The sequence below is a fragment of the Hordeum vulgare genome, chromosome 6H (assembly GCF_904849725.1).
Source record: "Hordeum vulgare subsp. vulgare chromosome 6H, MorexV3_pseudomolecules_assembly, whole genome shotgun sequence".
NCBI classification, from domain to species: domain Eukaryota; kingdom Viridiplantae; phylum Streptophyta; class Magnoliopsida; order Poales; family Poaceae; genus Hordeum; species Hordeum vulgare.
In genome coordinates this window covers 240,692,566-240,705,892 of record NC_058523.1, presented here as the reverse complement: position 1 = coordinate 240,705,892, position 13,327 = coordinate 240,692,566, and positions in this window count along the sequence as shown.

Below are 13,327 nucleotides of genomic sequence, written 5' to 3'. Positions count from 1 at the left end.
CCACTTTCGCTTTTACTTTGCTTTGTTACTTTGTTGCTTTCAGTTCTCACTTGGCGAACAATCTATAAGGGATTTACAACCCCTTCATAGCGTTGGGAGCAAGCTTTTTGTGTTTGTGCACGCACTTGTGATACACCTTCACTGGATCGATACCTTGGTTCTCAAACTGAAGGAAATACTTACCACCGTTGTGCTACATCACCCTTTCCGCTTCGAGGGAACACCAATGCAAGGCTCCAAGGCCACGGGGGAAATCCTTTGCATATTTGCCTAGGAAGTCTCTTAAGGCGTAGCCGTAGCAGAAGGATTCCTGGTGCCGTAACACGCCTATTTCTAGCGCCGTTGGAAGGTCTTTTGTTGCAGTAGGAGAAGTATTTCTGGCTCCATTGCCGGGGAAGGAGAGATCTATGCAAGTAGGTCTCACAAACTCATCTCTTGCATTTACTTTTTTGCCAGTTCCCTCTCGTTGTCCTCTCCCCCACTTCACATTTGCCGTTTTCATTTGCCTTTCTCCTTTGCCTTTTTCGTTTGGCTTTTTTGTTCGCCCTTTTCTCTCGTTTTCCTTTCCATTGCTTGTGTGCTATGTGCCTTCAATATGCTTGCATCTTCGCTTGCTGAAAATCTAGTGATATGGATCCTCATCCACTTGCTAATCTCTTTAAGAGACCCACTTATGTGGAACGAATTGCTAGTGAGTTGAGGGCACTTGACTATTTTTATGGAGCTTTGCTTGAGATGTGTGAATCTGAAAATTGTGAGGAAGAAATTTATGAAGTGATTCACGAGGGCTCCCTGGATGAAAAGCATGATTGCAATGGTTTCACTATAAATTCTATTAGTGACAATCATGCTAAAAATATGCAAAACCCTAAGCTTGGGGATGCTAGTTTTGCAATGTCCACTACTTGTTGCAATAATCATGATTGGGGTGATGATCTTTCTTATGATCTTGAAAATTTGTTCAAACCTCATGATGAATATGATATTTGTAACAATATTGAAAGTGGGATTGGAGAAGTCATGACTTTAGTTGATGATAATCCCACTATTTTTGAAGAGCGTCAACTTTGCATGCAAGTGGATCATGAAAAGAATATCCTATGGGATAGCTATATTTTTGAATTTGAATATGATCCCACATGTAATTTCTATGAGAGAGGAAAATATTGTGGTAGAAACCTTCATGTTACCAAATCACCTCTCGTGATGTTGAGATTGCTCTTGTCTTTTTCTTCTTCCTTGCATATGGAAGATATTGGTTGTCTTGACAATTTGTTTTCCTATAAAATGCCTATGCATAGGAAGTATGTTAGACTTAGATGTGATTTTCAAATGCTTTATGATGCTCTCGTTGTGCTTCAGTTCTTGTCTTTTGTGTGAGCATCATTGATTTATCAATGCCTAGCTAAGGGCGTTAAACAAAAGCGCTTATTGGGAGGCAACCCTACGAATCTATCATTTTTCTTTCTGTTTTGTGTTTTTCACACTTTCATAATTCTTTTATGATTGCGTTTTTTTGTTTCTTTTTGCGTTTGTGCCAAGCAAAACCGTTATGATTAGTCTTGGGGATGATCGTTTGGTCATGCTGGAAAAGACAGAAACTTTCTGCTCACGAAAAGAATTTTCATTTCTTTTCTGTAAGAGATTTTGAGTTGATTCTTTTTGCTTCTGATTGCTAAGCAAATTCTTCATATTTTAGTAATTTTTCAGAATTTATGAAGTACCAGAAGTATACGAAATATACAGATTTCTACAGACTGGTCTGCCGTTAACAGATTCTGTTTTTGTTGTGTTGGTTGCTTATTTTGATGAAACTATGGATAGTATCGGGGGTATTAGCCATGGAATATTGAAAATACACTAACCCAACATCAGCATAACTAGAATTTAAGTTTTCTACAGTACCTAAGGAAGTGGTGGTTTGCTTTCTTATACTAATGTTATCACGAGTTTCTGTTTAAGTTTCGTGTTGTGAAGTTTTCAAGTTTTGGGTGAAGTTCTTATGGACAAAGAGTGGAAATAGCTCAAGCTTGGGGATGCCCAAGTCATACCAAGAGATTCAAGGATGTCGTAAAAGCCTAAGCTTGGGGATGCCCCGGGAAGGCATCCCCTCTTTCGTCTTCAATCCATCGGTAACGTTACTTGGGGCTATATTTTTATTCACCACATGTTATGTGTTTTTGCTTGGAGCGTCTTGTATCGTAGGAGTCTTTTATTTTTTGTTGTGTCACAATCATCCTTGCTGCACACCTAGAGAGAGAGACATGCACTCACCTTGATTTTGTCGAGCTTCACTTATATTCTTTGGTAGACAATTCAGCTCACATGTACTTCACTTATATCTTTTGAGCTAGTTGATTTTGCTCTATGTGCTTCACTTATATCTTTTAGAGCACAGAGCTGTGTGGCTTGGTAGTTGATATATGCTTTGAAAGTAGTCTCAAAAGGCATAGTTATCCAAAGGGATACGAAAACTTCCACCTTCATGTGCATTGAATAGTTAAAGAAGTTTGATTCATCTCAATTAGTTTTGAGTTGTGGTTGTGGTAATATTGAAGTCATGCTAGTAAGGTGTTGTGGATCTAGAAATACTTGTGTTGAAGTTAGTGATTCCCGTAGCATGCACGTATGGTGAACCGCTATGTGATGAAATCTGACCATGATTAGTCTATTAATTGTCATCCTTTGTGTGGCGGTCGGGATCGCGCGATGGTTTATACCTACCAACCCTTCCCCTAGGAGTGTGCGTTGAATGCTTTGTTTCGATTACTAATAAAACTTTTGCAACAAGTATATGAGTTCTTCATGAATAATGTTGAGTCCATGGTTTGGATGCACTTTCACCTTCCACAATCACTATCTTCTTAGTGCCGTGCAACTTTCGCCGGTGCACAAAACCCACCATTAGCCTCCCTCAAAACAGCCACCATACCTACCTACTATGGCTTTTTCAAAGTCATTCCGAGATATATTGCCATGCAACTACCACCATGACATGTGCCACCACGTCTACATTGCAATTGCATGATCGTAAGATAGCTAGCATGATGTTTCCATTAATGTCTATGCCATGCTAGATCATTGTCACGGTACACTACTGAAGGCATTCCATATAGAGTCATCGTTGCTCTAAGTTTTGAGTTGAAAGTGTGATGATCATCATTGATGGAGCATTGTCCCATGTGAGGAAATAAAAGAGGCCAAAGATGCCCACCATAATAATAAAAAAAGAGGCCAAAGAGCCCACCAAAAAAAATATTAAAAAATGAGAGAAAAAGAGAGAAGGGACAATGCTACCACTTTTCCACACTTGTGCATATTAAGCACCATGATTTTCATGATTGAGAGTCTCTCATTTTGTCACCACCATATATCTAGTGGGAAATTTTTCATTATATAACTTGGCTTGTATATTCCAATGATAGGCTTCCTCAAAATTGCCTTAGGTCTTCGTGAGCAAGCAAGTTGGATGCACACCCACTAGTTTTCTTTAAGAGCTTTCACATACTCTTAGCTCTAGTGCATCATTTGTATGGCAATCCCTACTCATTCACATTGATATCTATTGATGAGCATCTCCACAGCTCATTGATATGCCTAGTTAATGTGACCATCTTCTCCATTTTTGTCTTGCAACCTCCACCACACTCCACACCACTTATAGTGCTAAAACCATGGCTCACGCTCATGTATTGCGTAAGAGTTAAAAAGGTTTGAGAAAGTAAAGGTGTGAAACAATTACCTGGCCAATACCGGGGTTGTGCATGATTTAAATTCGTTGTGCAATGATGATAGAGCATAGCCAGACTATATGCTTTTGTAGGGATAACTTTCTTTTGGCCTTGTTATTTTGAAAGTTCATGATTACCTTGCTAGTTTGCTTGAAGTATTATTGTTTCCACGTCAATAGCAAACTATTGTTTTGAATTTAATGGATCTGAACATTCACGTCACATAAGAGGAGTTACAAAGGACATCTATGCTAGGTAGCATGAAAGCATCAAAAATGCATTCTTTATCACTTCCCTACTCGAGGACGAGCAGGAGTTAAGCTTGGGGATGCTTGTTACGTCTCAAACGTATCTATAATTTTTGATGGTTTCATGTTGTTATCTTGTCATCTTTGGATGTTTTATGTACCTTTTATATCTTTTTTGGGACTAACTTATTAATTCAGTGCCAGTTCCTGTTTTTTCTGTGTTTTTGGCTCTTTTCAGATCTGATTTTGGAACGGAGTCCAAACAGAATAAAATCCCCGAAATGATTTTTTCCCGAACGGAAGAAGATCACGGGGCTTGAGGGCCAAGCCAGGAGGGCTATTGGGGGCCCACAAGCCCCCTATCCGCCACCAGGGGGCGGCGGTGGGCAGGCTTGTGGCCTCCCTGGCGCCCCCCTGACCTAGATCCTTCGCCTATATATTCCCTAAAATACAAAAAAAAATCAAGGGATCCACGAAAATACTTTTCTACCGCCGCGAGCTTCCGTTTCCGCGAGATCTCATCTAGAGACCCTTACCGGTGCCTTGCCGGAGGGGACTTTGGAGTTGGAGGGCTTCTACATCAACATCATCGCCCTCCAATGACTCGTGAGTAGTTCACTTCAGACCTACGGGTCCATAGTTAGTAGCTAGATGGCTTCTTCTCTCTCTTGGATCTTCAATACAAAGTTCTCCATGATCTTCATGGAGATCTATCCTATGTAATCCTCTTTGGCGGTGTGTTTGTCGACATCCGATGAATTGTCGATTTGTGGTCAAATTATCTATGATATATATTTGAGTTTTTGCTGATTTCTTATATGCATGATTTCATATCCTTGTAAGTCTCTTCGAGTCTTGGGTTTTGTTTGGCCAACTAGATCTATGATTCTTGTAATGGGAGAAGTGCTTGGTTTTGGGTTCTTACTGTGTGGTGACCTTTCCCAGTGACAGTAGGGGCAGCAAGCCACACATCGTGTAGTTGCCATCAAGGGTAACAAGGTGGGCTCTGTCGTAGATATAACATTGTCCATCTATGTCATGTCATCTTGCTTAAGGCGTTACTCTGTTCTTTTGGACTTAATACACTATATGCATGCTGGATAGCGGTCAACGTGTGGAGTAATAGTAGTAGATGCAGAAAGTATCGATCTACTTGTTTTGGACATGATGCCTATAGATATAATCATTGCGATAGATGACGTCACGACTTTGCGTGGTTCTATCAATTGCTCGACAGTAATTTGTTCACCCACCGTCTACTTGCTTTCATGAGAGAAGCCACTAGTAAACACTACGTCCCCCGGGTCTATTCACACCTACCATTTCCACTTTCGCTTTTACTTTGCTTTGTTACTTTGTTGCTTTCAGTTCTCAGTTGGCGAACAATCTATAAGGGATTGACAACCCCTTCATAGTGTTGGGAGCAACTTTTTGTGTTTGTGCAGGCACATGTGATACTCCTTCACTGGATCGATACCGTGGTTCTCAAACTAAGGTAAATACTTACCACTGATGTGCTACATCACCCTTTCCGCTTCGAGGGAACACCAATGCAAGGCTCCAAGGCCACGGGGGAAATCCTTTGCATATTTGCCTAGGAAGTCTCTTAAGGCGTAGCCTTAGCAGAAGGATTCCTCGTGCCGTAACACACCTATTTCTGGCGCCGTTGGAAGGTCTTTTGTTGCAGTAGCAGAGGGCTTCTACATCAACATCATCGCCCCTCCAATGACTCGTGAGTAGTTAACTTCAGACCTACGGGTCCATAGTTAGTAGCTAGATGGCTTCTTCTCTCTCTTGGATTTTCAATACAAAGTTCTCCATGATCTTCATGGAGATCTATCCGATGTAATCCTGTTTGGCGGTGTGTTTGTCGAGATCCGATGAATTGTGGCTTTGTGATCAGATTATCTATGATTTATATTTGAGTCTTTGCTGATTTCTTATATGCATGATTTGATATCCTTGTAAGTCTCTCCGAGTCTTGGATTTTGTTTGGCCAACTAGATCTATGATTCTTGCAATGGGAGAAGTGCTTGGTTTTGTGTTCTTACCGTGTGGTGACCTTTCCCAGTGACAGTAGGGGCAGCAAGGCACACATCGTGTAGTTGCCATCAAGGGTAACAAGGTGGGCTTTGTTGTAGATATGAGATTGTCCATCTACATCATGTCATCTTGCTTAAGGCGTCACTCTGTTCTTTTGGACTTAATACACTAAATGCATGCTGGATAGCGGTCGACGTGTGGAGTAATAGTAGTAGATGCAGAAAGTATCGGTCTACTGTTTTGGACGTGATGCCTATAGATATAATCATTTCCATAGATGACGTCACAACTTTGCACGGTTCTAGCAATTGCTCGACAGTAATTTGTTCACCCACCGTCAACTTGCTTTCATGAGAGAAGCCACTAGTAAACACTACGGCCCCCGGGTCTATTCACACCTATCATTTCCACTTTCGCTTTTACTTTGCTTTGTTACTTTGTTGCTTTCAGTTCTCACTTGGCAAACAATCTATAAGGGATTGACAACCCCTTCATAGCGTTGGGAGCAAGCTTTTTGTGTTTATGCAGGTACTTGTGATACTCCTTCACTTGATCGATACCTTGGTTCTTAAAACCGAGGGAAATACTTACCACCGCTGTGCTACATCACCCTTTCCGCTTCGAGGGAACACCAACGCAAGGCGCCAAGGCCACGAGGAAATCCTTTGCATATTTTCCTAGGAAGTCCCTAAAGGCGTAGCCGTAGCAGAAGGATTCCTGGTGCCGTTGCTGAGGAGTATCAAGACAAGAATAGTCTCCCGTTAGCACGTGTTTCTGGCGCCGTTGGAAGGTATGTTGTTGCGGTAGCAAAAGTATTTCTGGCGCCGTTGCTGGGGAAGGAGAGATCTATCCAAGTAGGTCTCACAAATTCATCTCTTGAATTTATTTATTTTTGCCAGTTGCCTCTCGTTTTCCTCTCCCCCACTTCACATTTGCCGTTTTCATTTGCCTTTCTCTTTTGCCTTTCTCCTTTGCCTTTTTCTTTTGCCTTTTTGCCGTTTTCCTTCGCCGGTTTTCTTGCTTGCTTGTGTGCTTGTTTGTTTGTTGAATTCATCATGGCTGAAAACACCAAACTTTGCGACTTCTCGAGTATTAATAATAATGATTTTATTAGTACTCCGATTGCTCCCGCCACTAGTGCGGAATCGGATGAAATCAATGCAGCTTTGGTGAATCTTGTTATGAAAGAGCAATTCTCTGGCCTTCCTAGTGAAGATGCCGCATCCCATCTCAATACCTTCATTGAGCTTTGTGATATGCAAAAGAAGAGATGTGGATAATGACGTGATTAAGTTGAAGCTTTTTCCTTTCTCGTTGCAAGATCGCGCAAAAACTTGGTTTTCTTCTTTGCCTAAAAATAGTATCGATTCTTGGGATAAGTGCAAAGATGCCTACATATCCAAGTATTTTCTGCCGGCTAAGACCATCTCCTTACGTAATGATATCATGAATTTCAAGCAACTTGATCATGAACACGTTGCACAATCTTGGGAGAGGATGAAGCTTATGATTAGAAATTGTCCCGCTCATGGCTTGAGTTTGTGGATGATTATACAAATCTTTTACGCTGGCTTGAATTTTGCCTCTTGCAATATCTTGGACTCCGTCTCAGGTGGAACATTCATGGAAATCACGTTAGGAGACGCTACAAAACTCCTAGACAATATCATGACCAACTACTCTCAGTGGCACACTGAAAGGTCACCTGCTAGCAAAAAGGTACACGCTATAGAAGAAATTAACTCGCTTAGTGCTAAGATGGACGAGTTGATGAATTTGGTTGCTAGTAGAAACGCTCCTTTAGATCCTAATGACGTGCCACTATGTTCCTTGATTGAGAGTAGCAACTCTAGTTTGGACGTTAACTTTGTTGGTAGGAACAATTTTGGCAACAACAATGCTTTTAGAGGAAACTATGTTCCTAGGCCTTTTCCTAGTAACTCCTCTAACAATTATGGCAATTCCTACAACAACACTTATGGAAATCAAAACAAATTACCCTCTAATTTAGAGAGTAATATCAAAGAGTTCATCAACTCTCAAAAGATTTTCAATGCGTCCATAGAGGAAAAACTACTCAAAATAGACGATTTCGCTAAGAGCGTTGATAGGATGTCTTGTGATATTGATGCTTCGAAAGTTAGATGTGCTCCTCCCAAGGTCAACTTGGATGAAACTTTGAAAGCTCTGCGTGTCTCCATGAATGAGAGCAAAGAAAGAACCGCCCAAATTCGCGCTAGGCATGAATGGTTTAAAAGGGTGCGTTCTAGTGATGCAAATCACGAAGATCTTAAAGTGCTTGGTGTGACTCCTCTTGAAACTTTGTTTTCGCATGTTAACCCTATTGATGAAGGGGCTGGATATGAATCCACTTTGGTTGAAAAATGCCCCAATGATTCGGAGTCCACCCATCTTGATGATAAAGGTGTGGATAGTGGAGTAGAAGAAATCAAAATTTTGGGTAGTAATGAAACTCCCACTTTCGATTTAAAGGAATTCAATTATAATAATTGCTCCTTGTTTGAATGCATTTCTTTGATGCAATCCATTGCAAACTCTCCACATGCTTATAGCCAAAGCAAAGCCTTTACCGCGCATATCGTAGATGCTATGATGAAATCTCTTGAAGAGAAGCTCGAACTAGAAGTCTCTATACCTAGAAAACTTCATGATGAGTGGGAACCTACTATCAAAATCAAGATCAAAAACTATGAGTGCAATGCTTTGTGTGATTTGGGTGCTAGTGTTTCCGCGATTCCAAAGTCTTTATGTAATATTCTTGGTTTTCATGAGATTGAAGAGTGTTCTATTAATTTGCATCTTGCGGATTCTACTGTCTGGAAACCCATGGGAAGGATCGATGATGTTCTTATTGTTGCAAATAAGAACTATGTACCCGTGGATTTCATTGTACTTGACATAGATTGCAATCCTTCATGTCCCATTATTCTTGGTAGACCTTTCCTAAGGACTATTGGTGCTATCATCGATATGAAGGAAGGGAATATTATATTTCAATTTCCTTTAAAGAAGGGCATGGAGCACTTTCCTAGAAAGAAAATAAGATTGCCTTATGAATCTATGATGAGGGCTAATTATGGTTTGAGCACCAAAGATGACTATACGTGATTTCATCACCTTTTTCCTAGCTAAGGGCGTTAAACAATAGCAATTGTTAGGAGGCAACCCAATGAATCTATCATTTTTCTTTCTGTTTTGTGTTTTCCACACTTTCATAACTCTGTTATGATTGTGTTTTTTGTGTTTCTTTTTGCGTTTGTGCCAAGAAAAACCGTTATGATTAGTCTTGGGGATGATTGTTTGGTCATGCTGGTAAAGACAGAAACTTTCTGCTCATGAAAAGAATTTTCATTTTTTTCTGTAAGAGCTTTTGAGTTGATTCTTTTTGCTGCTAATTGCCACGCAAATTCTTAAGACTTTCGTAAGTTTTCAGAATTTGTGAAGTACCAGAAGTATACAGACTGCTACAGACTGGTCTGTTGTTAACAGATTCTGTTTTTGTTGTGTTGGTTGCTTATTTTGATGAAACTATGGATAGTATCGGGGGGGGTATTAGCTATGGAATATTGAAAATACAGTAACTCAACATCAGCATAAGTAGAATTTAAGTTGCTGCAGTACCTAAGGAAGTGGTGGTTTGCTTTCTTATACTAATGTTATCATGAGTTTCTGTTTAAGTTTCGTGTTGTGAAGTTTTCAAGTTTTGGGTGAAGTTCTTATGGACAAAGAGATAAAGAGTGGCAAGAGCTCAAGCTTGGGGATGCCCAAGGCACCCCAAGAGATTCAAGGATGTCGTAAAATCCTAAGCTTCGGGATGCCCCGGGAAGGCATCCCCTCTTTCGTCTTCAAATCCATCGGTAACGTTACTTGGGGCTATATTTTTATTCACCACATGTTATGTGTTTTGCTTGGAGCATCTTGTATCGTAGGAGTCTTTTATTTTTTCTGTGTCACAATCATCCTTGCTGCACACCTAGAGAGAGAGACATGCACTCACCGTGATTTTGTCGAGCCTCACTTATATCCTTTGGTAGACAATTCAGCTCATATGTGCTTCACTTATATCTTTTGAGCTAGTTGATTTTGCTCTATGTGCTTCACTTATATCTTTTAGAGCACGGCGGTGCATGGCTTGGTAGTTGATCTATGCTTTGAAATTAGTCTCAAAAGGGGTAGTTATCCAAAGGGATATGAAAACTTCCACCTTCATGTGCATTGAATAGTTAGAGAAATTTGATTCATCTCAATTAGTTTTGAGTTGTGGTTATGGTAATATTGAAGTTATGCTAGTAAGGTGTTGCGGATCTAGAAATACTTGTGTTGAAGTTAGTGATTCCCGTGGCATGCACGTATGGTGAACCGCTATGTGATGAAATCTGAGCATGATTAGTCTATTGATTGTCATCCTTTGCGTGGCGGTCGGGATCGCGCGATGATTTATACCTACCAACCCTTCCCCTAGGAGTATGCGTTGAATGCTTTGTTTCGATTACTAATAAAACTTTTGCAACAAGTATATGAGTTCTTCATGACTAATGTTGAGTCCATGGTTTAGATGCACTTTCACCTTCCACCGTCACTATCTTCCTTAGTGTCGTGCAACTTTCGCCGGTGCACAAAACCCACCATTAGCCTCCCTCAACACAGCCACCATACGTACCTACTATGGCTTTTTCAAAGTCATTCCGAGATATATTGCCATGAAACTACCAGCATGACATGTGCCACCACTTCTACATTGCCATTGCATGATCGTAAGATAGCTAGCATGATGTTTCCATTAATGTCTATGCCTTGCTAGATCATTGTCACGGTACACTACCGAAGGCATTCCATATAGAGTCATCGTTGCTCTAAGTTTTGAGTTGAAATTGTGATGATCATCATTGATGGAGCATTATCCCATGTGAGAAATAAAAGAGGCCAAAGATGCCCACCAAAATAATATATATATATAAAGAGGCCAAAGAGCCCACCAAAAAAATGATGAGAGAAAAAGAGAGAAGGGACAATGCTACTATCCTTCCACACTTGTGCTTATTAAGCACCATGATCTTCATGATTGAGAGTCTCTCGTTTTTTCACCACCATATAGCTAGTGGGAAATTTTCATTACATAACTTGGCTTGTATATTCCAATGATAGGCTTCCTCAAATTTGCCATAGGTCTTCGTGAGCAAGCAAGTTGGATGCACACCCACTAGTTTTCTTTAAGAGCTTTCACATACTCTTAGCTCTAGTGCATCATTTGTATGGCTATGCCTACTCATTCACATTGATATATATTGATGAGCATCTCCATAGCTCATTGATATGCCTAGTTAATGTGATCATCTTCTCCTTGTTTGTCCTGCAACCTCCACCACACTCCACACCACTTATAGTGCTAAAACCATGGCTCACGCTCATGTATTGCGTGAGAGTTAAAAAGGTTTGAGAAAGTAAAGGTGTGAAAAGAATTACTTGGCCAATACCGGGGTTGTGCATGATTTAAATTCGTTGTGCAATGATGATAGAGCATAGCCAGACTATATGATTTTGTAGGGATAACTTTCTTTTGGCCTTGTTATTTTGAAAGTTCGTGATTACCTTGCTAGTTTGCTTGAATTATTATTGTTTCCACGTCAATAGCAAACTATTGTTTTGAATCTAATGGATCTGAACATTCACGTCACATAAGAGGAGTTACAAAGGACATCTATTCTAGGTAGCATGAAAGCATCAAAAATTCATTCTTTATCACTTCCCTACTCGAGGACGAGCAGGAGTTAAGCTTGGGGATGCTTGATATGTATCAAACGTATCTATAATTTTTTATGGTTTCATGTTGTTATCTTGTCATCTTTGGATGTTTTATGTACCTTTTATATCTTTTTTGGGACTAACTTAGTAATTCAGTGTCAAGTGCCAGTTCCTGTTTTTTCTGTGTTTTTGGCTCTTTTCAGATCTGATTTTGGAACGGAGTCCAAACGGAATAAAATCCCCGAAATAAATCCCCCGAACGGAAGAAGATCAAGGGGCTTGAGGGCCAAGGCAGGAGAGCTACATGGGGCCCACAAGCCATGTAGTCGCCACCAGGGGCAGCAGCTAGCAGGCTAGTGGCCTCCATGGCGCCCTCGTGACCTAGATCCTTCGCCTATATATTCCCTAAAATACAGAAAAATAGGGGAATCCACGAAAACACTTTTCCGCCGCCGCAAGCTTCCGTTTCTGCGAGAACTCATCTCGAGACCCTTCCAGGTGCCCTGCCGGAGGGGACTTTGGAGTTGGAGGGCTTCTACATCAACATCATCGCCCCTCCAATGACTCGTGAGTAGTTCACTTCAGACCTACGGGTCCGTAGTTAGTAGCTAGATGGCTTCTTCTCTCTCTTGGATCTTCAATACAAAGTTCTCCATGATCTTCATGGAGATCTATCCGATGTAATCCTCTTTGGCGGTGTGGTTGTCGAGATCCGATGAATTGTGGATTTGTGATCAGATTATCTATGATATATATTTGAGTCTTTGCTGATTTCTTATATGCATGATTTGTTATCCTTGTAAGTCTCTCCGAGTCTTGAGTTTTGTTTGGCCAACTAGATCTATGATTCTTGCAATGGGAGAAGTGCTTGGTTTTGGGTTCTTACCGTGTGGTGACCTTTCCCAGTGACATTAGGGGCAGCAAGGCACACATCATGTAGTTGCCATCAAGGGTAACAAGGTGGGCTCTGTCATAGATATGAGATTGTCCATCTATGTCATGTCATCTTGCTTAAGGCGTTATTCTGTTCTTTTGGACTTAATACACTAGATGCATGTTGGATAGCGGTCGACGTGTGGAGTAATAGTAGTAGATGCAGAAAGTATCGGTCTACTTGTTTTGGACGTGATGCCTACAGATATAATCATTGCCATAGATGACGTCACAACTTTGCGCGGTTCTATCAATTGCTCGGTAATTTGTTCATCCACCGTCTACTTGCTTTCATCAGAGAAGCCACTAGTAAACACTACGGCCCCCGGGTCTATTCACACCTATCATTTCCACTTTCGCTTTTACTTTGCTTTGTTACTTTGTTGCTTTCAGTTCTCACTTGGCAAACAATCTATAAGGGATTGACAACCCCTTCATAGCGTTGGGAGCAAGCTTTTCGTGTTTGTGCAGGTACTTGTGATACTCGTTCACTGGATCGATACCTTGGTTCTCAAAACCGAGGGAAATACTTACCACCACTGCGCTACATCAACCTTTCCGCTTCGAGGGAACACCAATGCGAGGCTCCAAGGCCACGGGGAAATCCTT